The sequence below is a fragment of the Lissotriton vulgaris genome, chromosome 4_1, assembly GCF_964263255.1.
Source record: "Lissotriton vulgaris chromosome 4_1, aLisVul1.2, whole genome shotgun sequence".
Lineage (NCBI taxonomy): Eukaryota > Metazoa > Chordata > Amphibia > Caudata > Salamandridae > Lissotriton > Lissotriton vulgaris.
The window spans coordinates 1,197,231,177-1,197,258,937 of NC_141691.1; positions in this window are offsets into that span (position 1 = coordinate 1,197,231,177).

Here is a 27,761-nt window from a genome sequence, read left to right on the forward strand (position 1 = left end):
GCTGCTTTTCTCCAGTAGAACCAACACATTCCCTCTGCTGCAGGATAAGAATTGATGCATTGCTGCAGGAACAGAACTGGGACTTCACATTTGGATCCAGAGCATTGTCCTCAAAACTGATGAATTTTTGGATGTAGGAGCAGAACCAACGCATTGACTTCATAACCAGCGCAATACCTTGGAACCAATGCATCGCTAATATTGTGTAGAGCCCCTTTATATGGCCCACGCTCTTTTGTGGTCGGCCTGGGTGTCTGAATTTGTCCCGATCTGGAACGACCAGGCATCCCAAGACAGTGCTTATTGCTTCTAAGTGCTATTTTACATTTGTTTCTTTTAAAATCCATATCTCAAGTTCTTCTCATTGGATTTTTGTCATTTTTATCTTGTTTTATTTTTTTAATTAAGAGCTATTATTCTAACAGGGTGTGGAATCTTTCAGTATGGTATTTTCAATGTTTTACTGTTTGAAGTTTTAGACAAATACTTTACGGATTGCCTCTTAAATTTGTGCCAAGCTACCACAGGGTGAGTACATGTTAATTTGGGGTGTGTTTGTGACTTACCCTGGCTAGGATTGTGGTTACTGCTTGCCCAGCGCTTGTACCCCAGCCAACCAGAAACCCAATTTCTAGCAGCATTTAGCAAACAAGTGCTACAGTCAAATCATTAATAAGCAAGTATGCCTATTCAATACATAATACACAATAATATTGTGTAGATGCTAGGAAACCCAATATTGTATTGCTCATTAAATTCAATAAGAAATATGTTAAATATTTTGTTAATGAGGTTGTTACTTAGGGATGAGAGGAGGGATTTATTTAATATTAGCTAAGTAGTAGAATGTTGGGAATTGTTTTAGTTTAGATTGTAGATTATATAACATAAAAACATTTGCTTAGTCATAATGAAGGGTGGTATTAATGTAATAAAACTGTCTGTGCTTCTGTGATGTGTCATTTATATATAGCATTGTAATAGATTTGTAGGTCACTGTTTGTATATTATTTAATGTGTAGTAAGAGATTTGATATTTACTGATGTGGGAGTCAGTATAGTTATATATTATCTAAGAGATTTATATATTAGAATAGCTATAGACTAGATGTATTACATTAGATAAGGTTTAAGATGTGTAGTAGTTTATAGAAATATTAGTCATGTTGTCAGAGATGTATTGCAATTATTTTCTTTATTAATGAGGTTAATTGTGTTACAATTTTGCTTTGTTTTTAAATGCGGAAGCATGCTGATTCTGATATGCTTGTAGAAAAGAATGTTCAAATAAACAGGCATAATGGAAAATTGTTGAGTTAGTGAATATTACATAATCCCGTTTGTATTTTGTTACATTTTAAATTAAACAAATAAATGATTTTACATTAAAATTTAATAGATATATTTAACTACTAAAAGTGAATTTTCTTAATGACTTCTCTAAACTCTAAAAACGATTCAAGCATTCTGTCCATCAAATGCCCAGACATTGGTCCCATGCTCTCCATGCCATTGGAGTCAAGCTATCCTGGCTGATGAGGGGTGAAACCTGAAACCGGTTCTAGGATGCTTGGTTTTCAGACCAGGAACGACCTGGCCTGGCAGTTCGAGCTGGAGTGTTCCAATTTGGTCCAGAGAACAACTGATTTGCATATGGATGGGTCCAAACTGGAATGGCATGGTGAGCGAAAAAACTATGGATTTAGGCCCAGATCTCTGTACTAGGGTCAATGTATGACATTGTTCTGCATTCTGTCTATCGATTGTTCTTTTTGCATTTGTCACCCTGGGTGGGATGGGGATGCCCAGACGTGGGCACCGTGCTCTCATGCCAATGCAGTCAAGCTATCCTGGCTGATGAGGGCTGGAAGCCTGAAACAGGGCCTAGGATGCTTGTTTCCAGTCCAGGGAGTACCTGGCCTGGCAGTTCAGGTTGGACGGTTCCCATTAGGCGCAGTGTCAAGACTGATTTGCATATGGCTGGGTCCAAACTGAAATGTTATGGTGAGCATTAAAAACGATGGATTTAGGCCCAGATCTCTGTACTGGGGTGAATGTTTGACATTTTTCTGCATTCTGTCCATCAATTGTTTTTTTTTTTTGCATTTGTCCACAAGACTCCTCTCCACTGATAGGATGGGCCAGTGTTTCTGTGGGATTTTTTTTAGGTCACCCATTCTATTACTGAGGAACACTAGAAATTAAATATTATTTAGCCAACCCTTAAGCCAACCCTGATAACGAGGAAGGTGGTGTGATCCATAGTCCCTTAAACCTGACACTACAGAGTCAAAATCAACAAATCTCGGCCCCTCGCCTATCATCTTCACCAAAAATGTTCTCTTTGATGTCAGTAGGGACGGAAGGTCAGAGGGGAAACGATGACCAGAACCAGAGTATCATCTGGGGAGGAGCCCCGGACCAACTTCTACAACAGCAACTACGACAAAAGTCCCCAACACGGCAAGAGTGCCTAAGGACAAGTATCCAGCAAACCAAAGCAGAAATATCACACAGGACTCGGTGCTCTCGGATACCCCATCATCCTCCCTGATGGAGTTAATCTTGTTAATGCAGAGAGCGCTCCAAGGAATCCTGGAAGTAACCCTATCAAACAACGGAGTAATGAAGGCACAGAAACAACACTTAAAGAAAATAGAAGAAGAACTTGGAGAAATAAAGTGCCAATTGCCAAGTAGGGTAATGCCAGCAGACACAGTCCTACCAAACAAGGAAAGTGACAGGACAGTAACGGAAGAAGAAAGCTTGGTTTTTCTCGAAAGGATGCCCAAATCTGCAGAACAAGCAGCAAAGGAGGTAGTAGAACCCGTGAACAACGTGTACATATCAAGAAGACCCATGCTGATAAAAAGGCGTGGAGGGTATGTTACACTCGGGACTAGGAACAGGAAGGAAAAAACCAGGAAAACGAACCATGCCGGAATAAGAAAAGAGAAGGAATCAAGGAAAGGGAGGGTGGCCCCAGGATTAAATGCCTTAGCCCCAATATTTATAACACAAAGACCTGTACAGGTGGCGGCAAAAACTCCTATGCCCCCTAAATTGGTGAGAGTACCAAAGAAAAAACAATCACATAGGGAGGCAACAGAGATTCCCCCCTCCACCCGTATGACGAGACAAAGCGTAAGGCTATTGGATGATCCGGCCACAGAACAAAGGTGTATAAGACCACAGACACATGAAGAACCCATTATAAGAACCAAAAGCCGGAGAGAAGGAAGAACACGCACCAGCCATCAGCAGAACGAATTAAACATGAACTCATACGAGAGAGATGACAACAAATGGGTATTCCTGGACCTGTTACCAGCAGGGAGGAAAGGAAAGTCTGGAAGAAACATTAACCCCCCGAATAGGGCACATGTCCTGTCGGCATTCGCAAAATGCGCTAGTCTGAGGGAGATCGGCACTAAAGACCTGCAGCACGTTGGATTTGTAGAAAACAAGCAAGGAAAGGAAATAACAAAAATCACATTATACTCAGACCTGGTAAAAAGAGCAATCCTGAATGCCACAAAGGAGATAACGCATCAAGGATTAAAGATTATCCCAGAGAGAGATATAAAAACTGTGAAAGATAATAATTTCCTAAAACAACATGCCGGGCTACAGAAGAGACAAGTAATCCTATATAAAGAAACAAAAAGTGATCGAAACTCTCTGAACATTATAATTGAAAACACAGGTAATGATTCCTCATGGGGGAACTGGTCGTTTAACAGCACCCACGCGGAGGAAAGCATCGAAAGGAATACAGTGGCTACAGATGAGGAAGGAGAGCTGAGTGACGTCGAATAGGATAAAGGGGGTCCGCAAGACCTAGGTCTCTTGTCTTGGAACGTAAATGGGCTAGGCAATGAACAAAAATGGGAACACATAAAGGAATCCATAAACAAAGTAGACATTGCCTGCTTGCAAGAGACCTGGTTATGCGACGATACCCCAACCTTTGATGGTTATGCCCAGTTACATCAGCCGGCCATAAAGAAAAATCGTGGGAGGCCCTCTGGGGGCCTCATGACCTTGGTATCAACAAGAGTAATGAGGGAAATAAAACTGTTGAACACAAAATGTAAATGGGTACAATCAAGCAGAATTGAACTCTTGACGGTGGAGCTAAAATACAAAATGATGATTTTATTAAATGTATACATGCAGTGGGAAAATGGGGAGGAGTATGAAAGGGAAAGGAGGTTTTTTAAGGAGGATGTAGACAGTATTTTAGAAAAATACTCCGCAGACACAATAGTGATATTGGGGGACTTCAATCATAAACTAAATCCAAGAAAAGCAGACCTTTATAATATGGAACAGCTAGAGGCATACGGTATAAACCCGGCAAGGTTCCCAGTAGGGGAAACCTCGAAACAAGACCAGGAATTAATACATATCTTAGGAGGCAGGGGTTTTCACTGTGTTAACGGAAGAATAGAATCAGATACACCAGCAGGAAAAACGTTTATTCAAGGGCAGCAGAAATGCCCAATTGACTATATATTCCTGCAGGCCTGGAATTTTCACCAGATAAGATCCTTCAAGTTAATTCAAAATGTGATGAGCGATCACAAACTCCTCCATATAGTAATAATGGGGGGTAGGAAACAACAGAGAGAAACAGTGATAAACCAGGCGGTTGAGTACCCCAAACGAGTGACGACACGTCTAACTGAGGAATATCTGGAAAAAGTGAAGGCCACGCAAATAAAAATGGCACCTGCCAATTTTGAAAATAAAAAACTGGAATGGTTCATCTTAAAATTAGAAGAACTGGTTCAATGCCTCAAGATAAAACTAAAAAGAGAAGATCCCAATAGGGTAAAACAAAAAAATTATGGTAAAGGCTTCTCAGTAGTATGTCAAAACAAGAAAAGGGAGATAAGAGCAACACAGAGGAAACAAAAAAAGACCTTTTCACAAGAGAGACATGATCACCTGGTAAAACTGAAAAAAGAATTCTAGCAAATGGTACTCTCTACTAAAAGGTTACATAAAGAAAAATGCTGGTTAGAACTTTTGGAAGCCATAGAGAATAAAAATCTAAGGAAATTCTGGCAACTAGTAAAGACAGCATCTGGCACTTCAGAGGGCGAATTAAACTGTGTGGTGAGTGAGGCAGCATGGGATACATACATAAGGGAATTGTACGGGGCAAGGACTCCTAGTCAGGAGATGGAGACTAATTCATGGCAAGATATTTCTGAAGATCGCCTTGCCAAATTCAACGTAGAACAAGTAGAGCTCACAATAAAAGAACTCAAGCTAACCCGGGCAGCAGGCCCAGACAATCTGCCTGCAATAATTCTGAAGACCGAGGTTACATGGTGGGCAAGTTTCCTGGCCAATATGTTTCAGGTAGTGTTAAAAGATGGCGCAATGCCTCCAACCTGGAAGGGGGCCATAATCAGGCCGATACATAAGAAAGGGAGTAAAGAGGAGCCAAGAAACTATCGGCTGATTAACCTCCTAGATATTGGAGAAAAAGTGTTCTCTAAAATCGTTTTAAAACAACTGAATACATGGGTAGAAGAGTGCCAAATAATCCCCACAGAACAGGGTGGATTCAGAGCAGGCCACTCGACAATAGATCACGGGTTTGCTCTATGGGCGTTGGCGAGGAAGTCGACGGAACAGAACGGCAAACTATGCTGCTGTTTCGTCGACTTCAAAGCAGCCTTTGATTCTGTAGATCGGGCCTGCCTATGGGAGACACTAAAGAGACTAAATATCCCGACAGATCTCTTGACCATAATAAAAGAACTACACAGGGAAAATTGGGGGCAAGTAATTAAAGATACGAGGGGCTCCCTAACTCCCAAAATACCCATAGCTAATGGGTTAAGACAGGGCTGCGTGCTGGCCCCTCAGCTTTTTTCAATCTACTTGTCAGATCTCCCGGCCTATTTAGAGGTGGAGGGCAGTGCCAGTCCAAAAATGGATGGAAACAAGATCCCGTGCCTATTATATGCGGATGATCTGGTGATAGTAGATCAGACTGAGAGAGGCCTCCAAAGGAAGCTCAATGCTTTTAATACCTACTGTGCTGAAAAATTCCTGACTATCAACTTGGATAAAACAAAAACCCTATGTTTCGGGAAAAAGCAAAGTAGATTTAGCTGGTACATAGGTGACCTTAAATTAGAGACAGTAAATGAATACCGTTACTTGGGTATTTGGTTTGATAGGACACTAAATTGGAACACCCATTTAGAAACGCAAAAAGCAAAGGCTCTCTCCTCCATTTGCGGACTTAAAAGGTTCAATAGGGAATATGGCGAGATGTCACACCGGCCAATGCTCAGAGCTTTTGAGGCAATGATCCCCCCCCCAAGTTCTTTATGGCGCAGAGATCCTTTATTTGAGCGGTAATGGATCCTGGGACGTCATAGAGGGAAATTGCATAAAAAGGCTCCTATCACTTCCTAAATCTGCCATGATTCAAGCCATCAGAACGGAAATAGGCACAAAGTCCTGGGCGATAATAACCCAGATGGCAGTGATCAGATTCTGGAAGAGATTAGAAGACCCTGAAACAAAAAAAGTGGCATACTGGTGTCGCAAAGAAATCCAGAAAAGCGAGCTAAAATGGGCGAAGTCCAGTAGGGATAAAGTGAAGGGAATCTGTAACACTCTGGAGCTCGACTGGGACCTGAGCTCATTGCAAATCACTAGTACCAAAGGTGAATTGAAGCAAAGAGGAAAAGAAGTCTCGAAAATGCGTGATAGAGGCTATTTAAGAAAGAAAAAATCAGTGGTACACATGCTAAATGCGTGGTCACTTGATAATTGGTTCCCCTACCTCGACAGATTACCCAATCGAGGATACAGGCAAGAAATCCTCAGAATTAGAATAGGGATCAACCCATGGTTAATAAGCAGAGACCTGAATGCAAAAATGTTAGATAAGGAAGGTCACTGCAAGTGTTACTTGGGGACAAAGGGAGACCCGCTGCATATCCTGTTAGACTGCTTTACACTCCTAGACCTTAGGAAACTTTTGTTGCGTCCTGTCTTCATAAAATACGATGTAAAAACAAGATCACAGGCAGCCAGTCTCTTAACAGAAATCCCCTTCATTGATATCGCAATTGCCCTCGGGACATTTTTAAAGGTGTCTCTGACTGCACTGAGAGATACAGAATAACATGTAGTACTGTATGAGTTTTTAGCAGATTGTAATTGTACGGAGTAAGAAGAATAGGAATAGGTTTTATTAGACAAATTAAGTTTTAAGATAACTGTAAATTTTACTGTCTTTTTGTATTTTTGATAATGGTGTGTTCGAACCTCGTATATGGATAAAGTTTTAAAAAGAATAAGTCATACTCCATTCTGTGATATTCTAATTGCATTGTTTAAAGACCACGGTCATAATAAACACATATTTTGACTTGACTTGAAATATTATTTTCATGGTTAGATTTTGGAAGACATGAGACTCCTTCACAAATGTGGCGGATATCCCAGCCACTGTATTGTAAGCGTATTATAACCTTTGGCACTTGTGAAACTGTGGGTGGGCGATTTGTCCCATTTTGATGCCACATTTCGTCCCCTGTCTCATATCTATATATTAAAACAAAAGTATGTCTGTCTGTTTGTCCTTTATGCATTAATACATCATTCATCCGATCGGCATGAAACTTTTGGAAGTTGTTGATTACACTCCCGCAAAGGTTTCTGGCAACATTTTTATTTTTTTTTAAATTATTTAAACGTTGTTGAGTACACTCCCGCGGAGGTTTCTGGCAAAAAAAGAAAAATGTGCTAAATATAGGCCCCCCAGGGCCCTCATATTCTTTCCAATACTGAACGTTTACAGTTTCCGGTGCGACTCGCTTTTGCAATGACCATCAACAAAGCACAAGGACAATCGCTGCAAGTGTGTGCACTAGATTTGGAGAATCCGTGCTTCTCACATGTACAACTGTATGTGGCCAGCTCAGGCATCAGACAACCTTCTGATTTATTTGTGTACACACCACACGGAAAAACAAAAGATACTGTGTATCCACAAGCACTCGAATAAATAAACAGAATTAAAACAACACTTTAAAATGTTTTCCATATTAAAATGAATACGTTTCAATAAAAATGACACAATGTAAATTGAATGTTATCATAACAAGTTTCCTTACATTTCCTTTCTTCTGAGATCGCAGCAACGCGCGACGGGTAAGCCAATATTTCATATATCTCATACCCTTCACAGTGTGGTTATCAGGATTAGATTTTTCCAGTTCTCATCGCACCTTTCTGTCGAATGTATAATATGAACAAACTAAGAATGTCTCATGGTCTGAATATTAATACAATCTTGAGATATTAATTTATTAACAATTATATTCCATAGAGTGTGATGTTAATGGCTTGTTTCTTTTCTCAACATCCATATCAATGCTGGCTGCAGTGGGTGCCCAATTAATATTACAGCTCCATGTTATCTGTGCATGCTCTAGAGTTATTTGAAGCAAAAGGGGCACACGCGTTCCCCATCTATTCACTGCTACCACTTCTTCCAACCACGCTGGGCAATGCAGTAAAGAGCACAATCTTACTGGAGCAGAAATTTAACTCGATAATATTTGCGTTTTTTTTTATACAATAACATTAATCAAAAAAACGTAAATAAGGACTCAGGGAAAAAAATGGGATGCAGTAAAAATAACTTATGCTGGAGCTTTCAGAGTTGTTTAAGTGGTCTTTTTATCGGAGTATTTTTGTCTAACTTGATACAACTGCAACTTTGACTTGAAAGAAAGGAAAACGCGTCAGTGGCGAATTCTGAACAAGAAAGCACTAATGTGCTACCAAAACAACTAATTAGGCATGTTCAGACTCAGGTGACAGGATGAAAATGTCATTTAACTATGCAAATGTAGTTCGACTGTGAAGGCAATGAAGCTTGTTTAACATAGAAATAAATTGTGCTTAACCAAACACAGCTGGTATTTGTTTGGAACTAAATAGAGACACAGCAAGGATATCCATTCCTTGTATGAACATTGGGAAGAATAATTCTAAAAAGCTAATCGTATGGACACATGAAATAAAGACTTTAGGGGTCGGGGAGGCGAGCTATTTGAACAGACATTTTAAATTAACTTGGGGCCATATTATCAAGAAAGGGCGATACATTATCGCCGCTTTTATCAGCAGGAAACTGCCGCTAAAGCGGCGATAATGGGCATGATAATATCCCCATGTGAATTCCCATAGAAGTCTCTAATAAAAGAGAGGGACCCATGTACCAAAGGGATTGGGTACCAAAAAGACAAATGTCAGTGAATAAGATTCCCCTTGGGCTTATTAACTCTAGTAAACACACTTACAGATATTCACAGACCACAGCCACATTGGTACACATGTAACAAATATGGAGGCAATGCAACAAATCTAAAACAGTCAAATATACTTCACAGTTTATTTAAACCAAGTGCAATTAACCAATATGGTTAATAGATACCAAATTATTTCACAATACATTAAAATCACATACACTTTAAAATATATGATCTACAGGGACAGACAGAAAAGGAAAAGTAGTTTCCAATTTGTAAACAAGGAGATACAAAAAATGATGAGGTATTTTAAAGTGTATGTGATTACTAGAGTTAATAAGCCCAAGGGGAATCTTATTCACTGACAATTCCCATAGAAGCCCAGGTTCTGGTGTTAACCTGGGCTACTACGGGAATTCACAAGGGCATATTATCAAGCCCAGTATCGCAGCTTTAGCTGCAGTTTCCTGCCGATAAAAGCAGCGATAATGTATCGCCATTTCTTGATAATATGGCCCTATCATCGGAATTAGTCAAAGGTAAAGTCCAAAGGAGCATAAAGATCACGTGAATATGGGGACCATCGGGTGAGATGGTTTTCACTGTTGTCATTGCCAGTTAAGATCCTGGAGAATGCACTTAATAAATAACTATTGTTAAATATTGAAAACCACTATCTGCTGGGTTCAGAAAAGGAGATAGGAGGAGCTAGTGCTGGAGTCTTTTGCATATGACATAAGAAAGAGGCATTTTAGATCTTGGACGTTAGGGCTGCTATGTGGCATTTGGCAATGTATCCCACTCCCTGCTAGTGGCTTGTCTTTTTTCAGATGAGAATTAAAGATGAGGTCCTCAAGTTGCTCTACTCATTTCAAAGAAGAAGAACACAATCTGTTGCATGTAACCTTTTAGATGACACTCTTTTCTTCACTCAGTCCAACACTTTTCATTCTTTATATGGTCCTGTTGGATGACTTGGCATAATCTTTTTGGCTTACAGTGTCATCCTAAGCAGATGCCACCAAAATAGTGACCAATATCTCTAAAGACCCATTGACTGTACCAGAAAATTTTCAAGACTTCATGAGAGAGGTAGACTTTTGGATGGAAACAAACAGTTTAGGTTTGAATGGAAAGAAGATGGGGGTCGTAATATTTGGCAAGACACCAAATATGTGGTCCTAACTGTGGTGGCCTTCTGAACTGTGCCACAAATGGTGCACTCCGCACAAAATCTATTAGTTATGTTTGATAAAAATCTCTCCTCATGGCACATTGTAATCAAGTGACAGCAACATTTTTACATATGACTAGAATGATGAGGTGCATGTTTCAGTACATTCCTCTTTCCTCACTTAAAACGGACAACTAAGTATTGATACCTTCTTATTTGGATTAGAGTAATTCCCTATATTTGTTGATTACTCAGTCAAGTCAAACTTCATCAGCTGGAAACTTGGACAACCGCAAAATGTAACCATATGATCGCAGTCAATGGAAAGAAGCACAAATGGACCAGCACTTTGACAAAGAAAGCTTCTAATTTGTGTGAAGTACTGCAAACACTTTTCCAATTTTTTAAAACATCCCAATTCCAGGATTAGTGACGACTGGATTAACACCTGGCAGTATGCATTAGATTCCATACTGTCTGTTCCGATGACAAATTTATCAACTATACAGCAAAATATGCCACATTTGTCCGTTAGCCAACAACTATGCAAGGCATAAAGGGTCTATTGTAAGACACTGTGAAACACTCTAAAATCCACTCCTTCTAATGATCGTGATGCAGGAATCAAAAACCTGAAGATTGTTTTTAACAAGACAAATACACACATAAAACGCTTGGACTAAATTATTTCATGCCATTTCGTCTGGAAATATTAGAGAGCCTTTTGGACTTTGGTCGGTCAAGGCTCAGGATTGTATCAGCCAGTGCTTGATTTGAGCCTGTGGGTTACGGTACACAGTACCACCACTTATGACAGTCCACTGCATGGTGGCACTGTCTGTCTAATTTTGGAATGAGCACCACAGTTGTTTAATTACTCTTCATACATTAAACATGACTAATACCTGCCTCCCATGCCATTATTATAGCTTTGGGTGGACTGGAATAGTTTGAATTGTCACACTTGTTGGAGTGTCATGGTTAGTAGTTGTGTTGATACGGTTACAAAAAATGCTGGCAGGGGCAATGGGTGGTGCAATCTGTAGTGGCCTCCTGACAAGGACCCTGGCACTTCTTGTTTTACAAATCAAGCACGGGTATCAGTGGCCCGGCGACCTGTTTATATCAAAAGACAAGTGGGAAACACATATAAAGTCAGCTCGTTCGACTCTCCAAAAGACTTTACAACATGTCCTGACATCACTAAAGAGCAAATACTAAAATCTCGCTCTCCTGAAGTGGCTGTCCCAAATGGCATACTGATAGAGCTGGCCAAATTTGATGTTTCCTTCTGAAGTACTCTTCTGGAACAGCTATTTTCTCATGTAATTAAGTCTGGGCAAGTTCCATCCTCTTGGAAAGTGCAGTAGCTCATCCAATTTGCAATAGGGGCCCTAAGCAAGACCCAACTAGCTACAAATTATTAGCACTCCTAGACTTTGAATGGAAGCTATTTGTCAAATACCTTCTAAATAAACCGAAGAAGTGGACTTAAGAACAACTGTTAATACCTTTCGCACAAACCGAATTCCGCATTGGTTGTTCTACAGTTGACAAGATTACAGCACAGATACTACTTGCAAAAAATAATTAACAAAGAAATCAACGTTATATGCCTGTTTGTGGATTAATCCACTGCATTCGACAAAGTGAGCCAGCAAAGGTTATGAGCTAAGCTCACGAAGTGATAAATCAGTATTGGTTTGTTGGATTTTCTTGTGGTACTGCATACTGACACATAGCTGCAGGTAAAGTTATCCACCGCCAGTACTTTGTCTTCTAAATTCTGCACTAAGAATGACCTCAAACAAGGCTGTATTCGGTCCCCTTTATTATTTTCCTTATATCTCACCGATTTAACTGAATCACTTCAGTCAGACCAGGGCTTTCCACCGTAGCTGGGAGGTACAAAAATAGCATATTTGGCTATGCCGATGACTAGGTAGTACTGTCAAAAATGCCAAAAGGTCTACTACATCAATTAAGTAAGCATGGGCGAATTTTGCGAATCTCGCGTTCGCGAATTTTGCGGATTTGCGAACTCGCAATCCGCAAAATCCGCGAATTCTCGCGAATTTGCGGATTTTTTTTTTGTGTGTTTGCGCGGGTTTCTGCCAGTTCACGAGGGTTTTGTACAATGTCGCAAATTGCGAACTTACCTGTCGGGTCGCAAGTTTCGCGAACTTGTTGTTTCTACGTGTCCAGCCTGTTTGGGACACTCTTCTTCATCACTGCCACTCTCTGTCACCACTGCCACTCTCTGACTACTCATGCCACCCTCTGGCCCACCCATGCCACCCTCTGTTTCATCACAGCACCCTCTGGTTGTCCAGTCAGTGTACATTATTGTGGCAACGCAAGCACACCTTCCCTGCCTCAAGTGACCTGAATTAATTTGGGGCTGATTAATGTGTCACAGAATATTTTTTTAGCTGGCACCTGCTTCCTTAGTGCTTCCTGATTAGTGATCTTTTGAACTTGCTAAGTGCTTTCATTGTTGCAAAATTAGTCACAACACCTGCCCTGCCCCAACTGACAATAATGAATTAGGGGCTGATTAATGGATTTGAACCTCCAGCCTGGCTCCTGCTTGTCTCCCTTAGCTGTAATTCAGGACCTTTGTGGCATATGTGTAACTATTCTGAGGTTCAGAGCAGGGTCACATAATAGTTGCAACTGGCAACTGAACTCTGGAGGGGCCCCTCAGGAAGCACTACAGGAAATGGCTACTAATGATGAGCCTGAACTTTTGAACCTGGTAAGTAGTTTCAGTTTTGCTAAGATCGTATTTCTGCAATTTTGCACTTATTCGCGGGGCGCGAAGTTGTACTGGGAAGCCGCGAACTCACGCGAACAGTGCGAGCAGTGCGAGCAAAATCCGCTGCTCGCGGATTTGCGGATTTTGCGGGAGATTCGCGAATCTCGCGGATTGCGAATTTACCGAAAATCCGCAAAATCCGCGAGCGAAACGGATTTTCCGCCCATGCTTACAATTAAGCCATTTGAACAAATTCAACTTAGAGAACTGGCAAATCGCTAGTCATTAAAAAACGAGATCATGAGATGCTACAATCGAAATAGTCGAACAATATGGGTATCTCGGAGTGACAGTTGACAATGAGATATCATAGTGTAACCACTTAACATCAAAAAACTAAAGTCAATCATGATCACCAAATCTGTCATAAGATTTACAAATTTGTTCATCAGAAAAGCAATTAAGCCATAATTGAAAGCATTAAACAAAAACATATTCCATATCTGCTATATGTATCTCCTGTGCTAAGGGGGCGTGGCTTGGATGCCGAGGAGGTAGGCAGCGTGAGCCCGGAGCTCTGCGCCCGATCCCGAATATCATCCTGATTCTCTGAGCGGATTCCAGTAAAACTGGGATAATCCATACTCTGAAGGCATCGCGGAGGGTGCGGCGTTCAAAGTGGACGACCTGGAGCAGTTCCTTGCCCTGAAATTTGACTTTGAAGACCAGCATCGGGTGTGATGCCGTCGATCTAAGATGGCGCCCTGAGGCCTGGACAAAGCAACGACGGGAGCGCGAGGCGGATTCATCTGCTGCTCTATCACTGGCGGTGTTTGCTGGACTGGAGGACCCCTCTTGACCTTCTCGGCGGGCACGGTTGACCTTTCCTCACGCTGATGTGAGCTGTTGGGAATCGTGACCATAATTACGCTCGCGGACGAAGCACTAAAATGGCGGTGGCTCCGTGACGACGGTCCCGATTATCCGAGCACAAGCTGGCATCCTAAGGCTCAACGGCAGCAGTGGACCCTGGAGTACTGCATTATCTAGTGCGATCGGAGCGGAGTCCACTGCCCTAAGTACATCCACGGTCTCTGATCCTATTGCCCAGGGAATTCTCTAGTAGTGGAGCTCTGCAGTGCGGAGTCAGTGAGGGTGACAAAGGGACCCTAGAGAGATCGCTACCAGTTGCAGCCGAAATGGTGAAACCGAAGGGGAAGGGGGACGGAGCGACCGACACGGAGGCGGCGGATGGAGCGGATCGTGATCAGTCTGCTCTCCAACGCATGCAGAACCGTATATTGGAGGCCATCGCGACCACGAAAGATGCCCTGCAGCAGGACATCACCCAGGTGGCAACGGGCTTGGTTCTCCTGAAAGCAGATCATGATAAACTTAAGGACAGAGTCAAATCCGTGGAGGTCACTGTTCAGGAGTTGGCCCCGGACCACACAGCTGTGAAAGCGCAGATGGTGGATGCCCTAGAACAGCTGAAGGTGCTGGAGAGGAGGGCCGAGGATGCGGAAAACAGGAGTAGGCGCAACAATGTTCGCCTCGTGGGCCTACCGGAGAAAATTGAGGGCGACGATATGGTGGGCTACCTCGACAACTGGCTACGCACTGAGGTGGCGCCGGAAGGACTGTCTCCTTTCTTCTCCTTGGAACGGGCCCACAGGGTTCCGGCTCGACCGCCGGCCCCGGGCCTTCCACCTCGCCCAGTGGTGATCAAGTTGCTCCATTACAGGGACCGGGACTGGCTACTGCAGAGGGCGAGGGAAGCGGGACCCTTTCAAGTTGACAACAACAGAGTCACCATGTTCCCGGACTACACTTTTGAGACCCAGAGACTCAGGGCCAACTTCTTGTCCCTCAAACGTGTGCTCCGTGGAGAGGGCATAAAATACTCCCTGCTCTTCCCAGCAAAGCTGAGAGTGGTGGTGGATGAAAAATTGTTCTTTTTCGCGACCTCGGCGGATGCTTGGGCCTGGTGGGACACCTATAAAGCTGGAACGGACGGAGCTAAAGCCAGGGCGGAGGAGGCTAGAGAGGCGCAGCCGATCAGGAAGTCGCAACGGATTCGTAAAAATCGCCGGAGAACTGGTAAACCATCCGTGTCACAAACAGAGACAGAGAGGAAGGCGGCCTTACAGGCTGTTGTGGACCTATCTAGCGCGACCAGAAGCCAGTCCGGGAAGGGCACGGACTCTGATGAGCAGGGCACGGGGTCGGAGACGGGGCTCTCAGAATTTGGTGGAGCCAAAGGCCCTATAGTGACACCGCAGACATCTGGGGAGATACTCGAGGCGTGACACACTGGACAAGAGGAGCGGCCTGCCGGTCAGACACTGAGGCGCTGCGCCCGTGAGCGCTGTTTACTGTTATATGGGGTTTCGTGCATCTATCATGAGGGGATCATGGGGCGGGATATGCGGGACTGATTTGCTTTGACGAACCCTCTCGATATCGGTCCGCGCCCTACTGGCCCTTACGGTCATCGCAGTGGAGACTGCGAATACTAGTGATGGAGCAAGGATTCGCACGTAAAGCGACTTGCTCACATTCATGAACCTCGCCTAACGTATAATCATATTAATCCAACTGTCCGTCTTATATTTAGCATTTTCCCCAACACGCGGGCGTTCCCGAGAGGCTTGCCTGTGTGTCTTTTCATCCTCACAATGCTTGCACTAAGGAAATGGCTGCTTCGCTGAAATTCAGTCTGCGCATGCGTCGGTCATACCCATGTGATGTGACGCACTCGCATTCTGGAGGGAATCTGTTGCTCATGCGCACTGTTGCAAACATGGCCGCTTGTCTCTTACCACGCTCTATGCTTGCAACTGCTGCATTAGCCTATCTGACTTTTCGCACTAAACTTTAATGCTATAGATGTTATAAAGTAAGGGGTGTGTAAAATTTTATCACGGTATACAGTGTGATCATTTTTTATGTGTGATTCTAATTTGTTCTCGCTTACTTTTCATGTATCGCGTCTCTGGGGGCTGGGATATACATGACCTACGCCATGTTGAGGCTCCTCTGAGTATTGCCATGTGACCTGGGAGAAACTCTACTGCGCAGAAGCTGAAACAAGCCAGCTGGCTCCTGAAGCCCGATGCGCCTGAGAACCCAGCACAAGACGATGAAATTCCACCTTGAACCTCAGAGACATTGTTGCTATACCCTGTACACTCGTATTTTCTACTGTATTCCTATGGATGGGAACGTGAACCCAAGGGGCGGATAAGCAAATTTCAATATTTATGATGGGAACGTTGAATTCTAGGAGGTGACAATGACCGAATCACCTCTCCTGACCAATCATAATGTACGAAACTGTCACTTGCAACATTGGTGGGTGGTCTAAGGGTCCCCAAACAGTATAATTGCCCTAGTGTAGCTTAGGAAAATTGTCCGACTTGTCCGAGTAGCAGACCTGTCACTGACCCTCCGAACTCTATAGGTGCTCAATCTAGAGTGCTGCGGAGCACTCTGTCCATACTTTCCACAAACACCTAGGGGTGGAAATAGTCTTAAGTGCTGGCGAAGCACTTTGCTGGGAAATTCGAAAACCCAATCGGGGTTACTGGCAGATTACTTGCAGAGAGGGGTAACGCAGGCGTTGCATCCGAAGCTGTGGGTGTTGGTCGTACCTTGGTGAGCCCAGTCCTGACCCAAACCTGAGGGGTATCCTGTCCTGACTGCCCGTGAGCTGTACCTGCTTGCATTCTGGCATTCCTTTTCTGAGGGTCCTTGTCCCCGTCCTTCCAAACTGACCCGTGGCCAGGGTTAGTCCTCATTCCTAATTAGGTAAATATTGCTGTGGGTTTGCGTCTTTCACTCACTTACTCTCCTTTTCCTTAATAAAGCGCTCTTGCCTGTGATATTGCCCTATCACCTTGAAATGCAAATTATATGCAATTATTTATTAGAATTGTTCCACTTCTCTCCCCACCTGTAGGAGATTATCAAAACTGTCATATTTTATTAGTGTGTTTCCGTTTTTCCCTTTTCCCTTAGCATGGTTGCAGTGAACTTAGTAAGAATAGCATGAGTAGCTTAGTCTAAATATACATTCTAGGTCCCTCATTTTAGTTTAAGCTTGTGTTGAATAGCGTGTTCCCTAAATACTCATATCTCATAGTATTCCCATATACTCAAATGGTCCTTGCCCTAATCCATAGCTATATTTTGGTTGTGATCTTAATGCTTGATGTGTTATTTTGTATTTTGATTATCTTGGCATATTCACTTTGAAATCTTTAGATAAACTTTCAAACCCATCAGGTGTCTGTGGTTATTTTACAGATTACAGTGTGGACAATGTATTTTGGTTTATAAAGTATATTCTTTCCTAGGAAACCTGTCACCTGTCCACTGCTAGCTCCTGATCCGTCAGGAGTAATGTGCCTGTGGTAAGTCAGGTACATGAATAGTAAGTGGTGTAAGAGTCACCCCCCGAATTGCTCATAGTGGCGTGCAAGAAATCACCCGGTTCACGCAAAACTCAGTCTTGGTCTCTCGCGTCAGGGCCCAGTGCGCGGGGAAAATTAGTAAACGTGTGACCCGGGTGACCTGCGCGCTCTATCAGTAATTTTCTGGTAGCAGAGGTAATGGTTAGGACTAGTTAAGATAGGTAGACAGGATAGTTGATAAACAAACCGTGAAAATAAAATGTGCTGCTGATTTTCTACTGTATTGGTTCAAATATTTTGCAATGTTTTAAGGATTTATAGGTAAATGTATATTATTTTTGCATTGCTGCTATAAGTGTTACATGTCGTATTAACAAAGAACTGTTTGTAAGCGTTCAGTGTAGTCCGAATCTCCGGGGAAGTATATAGCTAACGGTGAGTAGAATCCGGTTAGCTGGAAAAGTCACTTGTTTAGAGTCATTAGTGTAGGGTTAAGAATACCTGGAAGCACTAATTAGGATCTTTTTTACAACTGTATAACTGATAGCCACGAGTCCTTTGTATAAAACTTTCCTTGTGATATCACCTAGAAAGGGTCACATGTGGGAGGAGTAATAGGGTCTCCGAGGCTTGACTGGTAAGTAAAATAGTCCGCTGGTGAAATCCTGGCTCAGTACATATCCCAGACTGAAGTGGATGAGTCAGAAGAATAACGGGTTCTATATTACTAGTGTAAGAGGTTAGGCAAAGAAGTCTATCCAGAGTGAATGAAAAGTAGACAGAAGTGGTTTACTTGTAGTGAGAGGAAATTTTTCTACCTATTTAGAACACTCAGACATAGTGGCAGACGTTGTGTGTTAGTAACTAAGTTTTGCACTTTCACTTTAGGAAAAGTTAAAAGTTTCCGTTACCTTGTGAAGGAGGGAGTCGGTCGGAAACCTGCTCTGACGTCACTCCGTGCCGCGCTGGTATTGGTCAGAACAGCGGGTGTGTAGTGAAGCCGAATTTGTAAGGGCGGGGTGAGTGCCGGAGCGTGAGACTTGGTCTCGCGAAAGGCCGCGCACCCATTGGATAAGGATTTCTGTATTCACAGTGTTGATTGGTTCCTACAAAATAAGAGTCGCGCTAGCATTGGAAGTACAAAGGTAAACAAAATTAATCAGGCCGAGTTAGAAGCGAGCCTGGAAAGGCATATGTGGTATCCTGAGTTCTTACCTAATCCACAAAACTCAGGCTTCTATAAGGAACAGATTATACGAGGTAGACCGCACATGATGTATGGAATAAAGAGAAAAATGTCATTTGCCGACAAGGTAAAGAATTTCTTCAAAACAGATAAGCCCATTAGAACGAGAGAGGGAGTGATCATTCCTCCACCGAATACTCCTGCTTCCTTCATGATGTTTGAAAAGGGGTATCATACCTGTGTATAGCTAGAGAATTGGGCAAAGTATACTGCAGATGACGGAGTCCTAGCATTTCCTATTGATGGTACCTTTAATGGTAGGATCCTGTTTAACTTAAGGACCCGCATGAATGGATTGCATCCCAGACCCAGATTAACCCAGTACGAAGCCTTAGAAGAGTGGGAAATTGAGGCTTTGGAAATAGATAGGCCCCCGGATGGACAAGGGAGTGAGCAAATGGTATCCGAGACAAAGCATGATGGTGGAGGGGTTGTTTCCAATGATGGGGGTATTAGAACAAGCGAAAGGAAAAAGTAAAGAAAAAACCCATCACACAATGCCCGTAGGGGACTCAGAAGATGAGCACCTAGAAGATTTATTGATGAAAAACCCCCCTCCCTATGCAGCCGAGTCAGAGCCTTTGAATTCACCAAACCCGTTTGCGAAATATCCCAGATGTCGGAGGGATAGCGAGACAGATGGAACAGGTACAGACAGTAAAACCAGTGAAGGGGATGGGTTTTGCAGACCTAAATCCACGGTCCCGAATTATCAGCCGTTTGGAGAAGGCCCACCTCGATTGGTTACTCCAACTGCCCCAAGTATTTACCCTCCCTTGGTACCCCAAGTATTGCATGACAATTCTGCAGAAAAGGCTTTACGAGAGCAGGAGAAGGAAGCCCTGGCTAGGCAGCGAGATGATTTAGTCCGGACCATAGCCCAGATACATCCCCATCCAGATTCCCTGACTATCCCACTAACCATTGGACCCGCTATTCCTCTTTATAGGGATAGCCTGGCTAGTCCTCATCCTCCTGTTATCTCTCCAATAATGCCTACTCCCAGCATTCCACCCCCGAGAAAGGAAGTGTTCATAGATGACGATCAAGAGAGTGAATGTGAATCAGTAGTTCTGATGGATTTACCCATTAGAGAACCTAGGACTAGCATGTCGGGGGCAAGAAGTCAGAGTAGGCCAAAAGAGGTTTTGATTGAAAGCACGTCTGGGGTTAGGAGTGCCACAGTAGTATCCCCAGAAGAGTTAGACAGATGGACCAAAGAGTTGGAGAAAGAGACCACTCCCCAATCCAGACCGTTAGAGATCTGTAAACTAAGGATAGAAATAGAAGAAATGATGGCTGGAAATGTAGGATTAGACCGCTTAAACTCCTACAGTGAAGAAGAGTTACTGTTTATCAGCAAAAATCTTACCCGAAATGCTAGATTGCTCCATGAAAGATTAATGGACACAGCCACAGAAATGGGAATCGATGTCAGTCGCTCCAAAATCCTTCAGAAACCCTACAGAGTAGATTTTTTGGACAAAGACTTAGAGAGCTTGAATGTGGTAGGAAAACAAATCCAGATAAAAGAATTGCTGAAACTCCTGCAGAAATGGGGGGATGTAGGAAAGTGGAGAACCCGATGGGCAAAGAAAAAGGAAGACAGCAGGGCAAAATCTCAGGCTTCAGAATACGTGCTAAAAGAAGTAACCCCCGCAGAAAAATTGTGCCCCATGAGAGAGGTCCCAGGGGGAAAATATGTCCATGGACCTTGGTCCCGACAGGATATTGTGTCATTTACAAATGACTTCCCGAAATTACGGGAAAAGCCTGTTGATTGGTACAGACAGGTTGAACGCTTCATAAAAGTCCAGAAATGTCTTCTGAAAGACCTGGATGGGTTTTTCGACATTGTGGTGCCTGTAGATCTGTGGACCGAGTGTAAAATAGAAATTGATTGGCCCAGTGACGAATATGCAAGAGATGAGAAAACAGGAGCTCCCTCACCTGAAGTAATGAGGAAGTATGATCAGGTCATACAGTACCTCAAGAAAAAGGTGCCCGCAAAAGAGACAGATTGGACCAGAATAGATAGAACCACCCAAGAACGTGATGAAACTGTCCATTCCTTTTATGAAAGGTTACTGCAAGTATTCAAAACTTACAGCGGAATTGATAATGTGGACATGAAGGATATGACCCATTTCAGTTACCGATTCGTGCTAGGTTTAAGGCCTGAAATATCTCAATGGATTAGAGATAATAAGATAAGTTGGCAGGGAAAGCCCATAGATGATGTCCTGAAGTACGCAAAATATTGCGAAGATGAGATCGAAAATAAAAAGAAGGCCCTCAAGGAAAAGGTAATGTGGGCACAAGTGAAATTGGCTGAACAGCAAGAAAAACAGTTGAGTAAATTGAATTCCAATAATAATGCTCAGAATGCCACTACGGGGGGAGGAGGGAAGCCCCGGGCAAAATTGAGTCGGGAAGAGGCTATGAAGAAGTTCCCCTGCCACGGGTGCGGCCAGTTAGGGCATTGGAGAGACGAGTGTCCACACCTGCAGGCCGGTAATGCCCCTATAAATGGTTTAACTCCACAGGTGCAGAAAGAGGGGACAAGAAAGAACCAGCAACAGGTAAAGCTACCTCCAGTACCTCGCGCTCCTAGACAGAATTATAAGAACCAGGGCCAGCAGAATGAAAGGGCGGAAATATGGGAGGGAGAGAATGGAAGCAATGCAGCAATTCCACAGTACCTGTTAAATGATTCTTTCCTCTGTGATGAACAAGATTGACGGGGCCTGAGAGGGGAGGACAAGGAGTGCGTACTTGGCGCCTCCTTACCGGTAGACCAGACTGGACCATACATTGAAGGAAAGGTTGAAGGAAAAGACATCACCTTTCTGTTGGACACTGGTGCTACCCGGTCCACTGTGAGAACAGTGGATGTTCCTAACCTACCCCTCTCGGGAGAAGCAATCCAAGTAGTGGGTGTCTCAAATCAAATAATAAGTACTCCAGTAACTGAGCCTATGGAAATCTCCATAGGAAACTTTAAAGAAATGCATAGATTTGTGGTCTGTGATTCCAGTCCCGTGAACCTGTTAGGACGCAATTTGTTGTGTAAGATGAATTGCACCATCTATTGCACACCAAAAGGTGTCGAAATTCAGACCCCCGATGAAGATGGTTTGTACAAACTGATGCTAGTGAGACCTGACTCTGATATTAAACCCTTGTCTGTTGAGGACTTACCTGAAGAGCTACAGTTAAGAGTGGTACCAGAAGTATGGGATTTCACAGGAAAAGATGTAGGTTTAATGGCAAATGTGGACCCAATTAAAATAGCCATAAAAACAAATGCTGTATACCCCAAAACCAGACAGTACAAAATGAGCGCAGAAGTAAAGGCAGGAGTCGCAATTGAAATTACCAGGTTGCTCGAAGCGGAGATCATAGAGGAAGTGATGAGCAGTCCCTGCAATTCACCTATCATTGGGATTAAAAAGCCTAGTGGAAAGTACCGGGTAGTGCAGGATTTGCGCAAGGTAAACCAAATTGTTGTACCTTGCTGCCCTATTGTGCCCAACCCTGCAGTGATACTATATCAGATTCCCTGGAATGCGGAATGGTTCACTGTCATTGACCTATGCCATGCATTCTTTTCCATCCCATTGCATCCCGAAAGCAAGTTCCTTTTTAGTTTTGAATTTGACAGCCATATCTATGTCTGGAATCGTGTTCCTCAGGGGTACACTGAAAGTCCATCGATTTTCAACCAGATATTGAAAAAATGCCTTGAATCTCTAGTATTGCCAAGAGAGTCTGTTTTGGTGCAGTACATAGATGACTTGCTGGTGGCATCTAAGACTCAAAATGACTGTGTCACCGACACAATTGCTTTTCTAAATCACCTAGGAAAAGGAGGACATAAGGTGTCGCCTGATAAATTACAGTTTTGTAAAAACTCAGTGAAATATCTGGGGCACCAGATAGAAAAAGGAATCAGGAAAGTCACCACAGAGAGAATCAAAATAATTAAAGCAATGGAACTACCCCGAACTCAGAAAGAAGTGAGAATGTTTCTAGGAGTTGTGGGGTACTGCAGGCAGTGGATTGTAGGATTCGCAAATCTAGCCAAACCTTTGATAAAAATGACCAAGAAAGGAGTGGAAGACCCAGTCAGTTGGGACAGTGAAAGCATGTCCGCATGGGCAACATTGAGAAATTGTCTATGTACCGCTCCTGCATTAGGTATGCCCGACTATTCCAAGCGTTTTGAACTATTCTGTGACACCAGAGAAAATTGTGCGCTCTCAGTCCTGACCCAGGAGCATGGGCTGGTCAGGCGTCCCGTAGCCTACTTCTCAGCCACTCTAGATCCGGTGGCTGCTGGATTGCCCGGATGCCTGAAGGCAGTAGCTGCTACTTGTGTCAGTCTGGAACAAAGTGAGAATATTGTTATGGGACATCCTGTCACTGTATATGTTCCACATTCTGTTGTAATTTTACTGACAAGAACCAAGACCCAGTATCTCACACCTAGTCGGCTGACTAAGTATGAGAGAATTTTGATTGGTGCTGAGAATGTAACAATTTCTCGGTGCAATATCCTAAACCCAGCAACTCTGTTACCTGTTCCTCTGGATGTAGACGATGAGGACGAAATGGAACATAACTGCATTGATCTAACAGAATTCAGCACTAAGCCCCGTCCTGACATCCGAGAAGTAGCATTGCTTGATGGGGATTTTACCATGTTTGTGGACGGCTCATGTTTAAGACATGAGAGTGGAGGTCTGTGTGCTGCCTATGCGGTCGTCACATTGACCAACACCATAGAAGCCTCTTACCTATGCGAAGTGAAGTCCGCACAGGTAGCCGAGCTCATTGCAATGACAAGAGCCTGTAGGAGGGGTAAAAACAAAAGAATAACTGTTTATACTGACAGTCAGTACTGTTACGGCTTAGTTCATGACTTCGGCCAACTGTGGTTACAAAGAGAATTCATGACTTCCTCAGGTACCCCTATCAGAAACGGAAAGGTGGTACAAAACTTACTGGAAGCTATTCAATTGCCCAAAGAATTGGCTGTGGTCAAGTGTGCGGCTCACAGATCAGGAAATGATGATGTGACAGCCGGAAATAGATACGCCGATCAAATTGCCCAATTTTGTGCCCGATACCAAATGTCCCTCCAAATTGGGTTGTGGGGTGGAAACAGCTGCCAACTGATGTTGTTTGATAATGTGTCAACGTGGGATGAATTAAAAGACTTACAACAGTCAACAGGCAGGGAAGAAAAAGGCAGATGGAGTGAGAATGACTTCAGAATGAGGGATGACGGTGTGGTGGTAGACAAAATTGGAATGCCTGTACTGCCCGACAGCCTGATAGATCCCATGGTCAGGATGATACATGAACCAACACATATGGGAAGGGACGCCATGTGTCGGGTGTTTGACAAGGTGTTCTACAATTCAAGGTTCAGGAACCAGGCGGAAAGGTTTTGCCAGAGGTGCCTAGTGTGTCAGCAATTCAATGCAGGGAAGAAGACGGTAGTGGAGCAAAGTACCATCGGAAAGGCAGTAGGTCCCTTTGTTAGGATGCAGGCAGACTTTATAACAATGCCCAAATGCAAGGGATATAGATATATCCTGGTCATAGTCTGTCTGTTCTCCCGGTGGGTGGAGGCCTACCCAGCAAAGAAAAATGATGCCCTAACTACAGCCAACCTATTGCTCAGGGAGTTGATACCTAGGTATGGAATCCCTGAGACGATTGAAACGGACCAAGGTGGGCATTTTGCCAACGACGTCCTAGAAGAGCTCTGTAAGGCCTTTAAAATGAAGCAAAGACTGCACTGTGCCTACCATCCCGAGGCGTCTGGGGTGGTTGAGCAGATAAATGACACGATAAAGTCCAGGCTGGCGAAGATGTGTGATTCCACCAAAATGAACTGGACAGACGCTTTGCCCCTTGTGCTGATGAGTCTGAGAAGTATTCCAAATCGAAAAACAGGCCTGAGCCCCCATGAGGTACTAATGGGGAGAGTGATGCGACAAGCATGGGTACCTGGACACAAACTGCTAAGCATTACTGATGATTTGGTGCTAGAATACTGCAAGCAGCTGGGTGACCAAGTGCGTTCTATCTCCCACCAGATTGGAGAGACAGCTGACGACTGGCCTAAGACTCCAGCACATAAGCTACGACCAGGTGATTGGGTGGTGTTAAAGAAACACACCCGGAAGAGTTGCCTTGGACCAAAGTGGGGAAAGCCAAGACAAGTGATCCTTGTCACCACTACTGCTGTGAAGTGTGCTGGTGTACCGAAGTGGATCCATGCCAGCCACACAAAGCGGGTAACAGGAGAAAACGCGACTGAAGCTGAAGGCAGCACCGCTGAGGAGACTCCTGAGGAGAGTCCGGATCTCGCTGACATCGAACTGCCGAGCACAAGTCGAGACGTTGATTGGTACCCTGCCGACGACCAGGTTCATGATCCAATACGAACCAGGAAATATTCCTACCTAGACAGTGAGTGGGATAGTCCAGGTGAGACAGAACTAGAGGACGAAGGTCAGGTCAACGAGACACACATCACACCTGATCAGGAAATAGGCCAAGTAGGGACAGATCAAGACGTCGACACTCCACCTGAAACTCCGGAGTCTGGAAAGGGACAGATAGTGGTCAAAGCTGAAGTTCATGCGGAAGAAAGTGAAGAGAACGAAGTGCATGAACCAGAGCAGATAGAAATAGATGAACGTGTTCAGGAATCAGAATCCAGTTCACCCGAAAGCAAAGAAACCCTACAAAGCGAACCTGAACAGGACCAGTTTGAGGACCAGGCAGAAGAAATAGATGAGAGACCTGGAACTAGTCAGACAGGAAGGGAAATAGACTCTGTCAAACACAAGGAAAAAATTAAAAGAGTACACGAGGAAGGCCAAGTGTCCTCGACCACTGAAAGTCGCAGCAGCAAAAGTACACCCAGGTACGTCAAAAGGCTAAGACTCCGAATCAAAACAGTCGAGGAGAAACTGAAAGACCGTAAGAGGGCTGAAAGTGAAAGAAAAGCAGCCCGAGGCAAGTCTCTGAGGAAGAGCGACAGAGTGAAGAAACAGAATAGACTGTATCGGAGCCCCGAATGGACATACCTGGTGCTGGAAGAAATTGATGAGCCCAATCGCAGTGGCAAAAGTGACGAGGAGTCCATCACTGATCGGAGTTCGGACGAAGACCCTCCTTGAGACAAAACAGAGCGAAGCCTTGGTGTAAAGAAACAAAGAGGGGTTGCAAAAGCCACCTGTAAGCTAAAATGTCTGATTCAAACGTAGCTGGGAGATCCAGATTTGGGTGTTGTAAAACTTGCTGTAAAATATGCTTATGTAGTATAGCCATGCTAATAGTGATGTGGATAGGATTAACAGTCTTTTTACCTTTTATGATAAGTAAAGATCCTAACCTGTCCCCTACTGAACCTGAAGTATTAGAGACAGACGTTGTACAGACTGCAGAAACACCACGAAGCTTAGAACGACATGACAATTCAGTTAGTCTGAGACACACACGACCTAATTTAGAAGCATCAGATGAGGATGGACTACACTTTCACAAGATGAGAAACCGGACGCATTTAAATGTTTTTGCTAACTTGTTAGTGCATTATGTAGAGGCTATGGAAATAGAAGACTGTTATGTCTGCATGAAGCTACCCACATCTGTAGCTGAAGGTGTGACATATCACCACTTGCCCCTAACCTACGGAATTTCCTGCAGTATACTAGCTAGCTTGTTTTATAGAAGCACTTTGCAGTACTACTATTCAAATGCTGACGTAATATTTTCTGAACTTCCTATTAGAGGACATCTGAACCTTGTCCATGTTAAAAGCGAGGTAACCCGTTATATGGGTGAATATTTCCTGACTATAGGTGACATAGACTTAGATGAAGCACGACAAGAGAATCTGACCTGTTCCTTGCAAGAGCAGGAAAAGATGTTTATAAAAATGGCAGACCGAAGGAGGGAAAAGTTTCAGAAAAAGGCAAATAATGAAAAGGATAGAGTCCCTAGGTGGGCTGAGCACATGGATAACACCTCACAAGGCGAAGCTAATCCTGCTTTGTTGCTGGATTTTGAACGGAAAGGAAAACTTTGTCTCCATAGAGAAAGGACAGAATATTATAACAATGTATTCATTGGTTCCAGCGAGTGTGAACATAATTATAAGGTAATTGGAGGTTGGGGTTTCAAAAATGGGTCAGAACCTGTGTTTCCCGGAATATATTATATATGTGAGAACAAGGCTTATTTCAAATTGCCGGATCACTGGTATGGAAGCTGCTATTTTGGCATTGTTTTCCCGAAAATATACCATGTGAATAATGCTGCTTGAAGCAATGATGAAGATACTAATGGCTTAGTGCGTAGTAAACGTGAGAGTGTAGGAGAAATACTAGGTGATATCTTTAGTGCACTGATACCTGGAATGGGGGTAGTTCTGAACACTCACAGAATCTGCAAATTATCTACAGTAGTGGATCGGTTATCTACTGACACTGCTGCTGGATTCCTGCTGGTCAATACTGAAATGGTTGCGATCAGATCAATGGTTTTGCAGAATCGCCTTGCTCTTGACACCTTATTGGCAAAAGAGGGCGGAGTCTGTAGAATGCTGAAGGCGCAACATTGTTGCACCTACATACCTGACAAAAGTATCGAATTGAAGCAATATGTAAAGAACATAACTAATTTGGAAAAAGAACTCAAACCATTAGAGGTTGACAGTGCCTGGACGAGACTGACTGGAGGTCTCTCCTCAATAGGTAGTTGGTTTTCTAACTTAGGTAGAAACATTCTGTGGAAAATACTGATGCCAATAATTGGAATAGGTGTGGTTGTGTTGATAATTTTC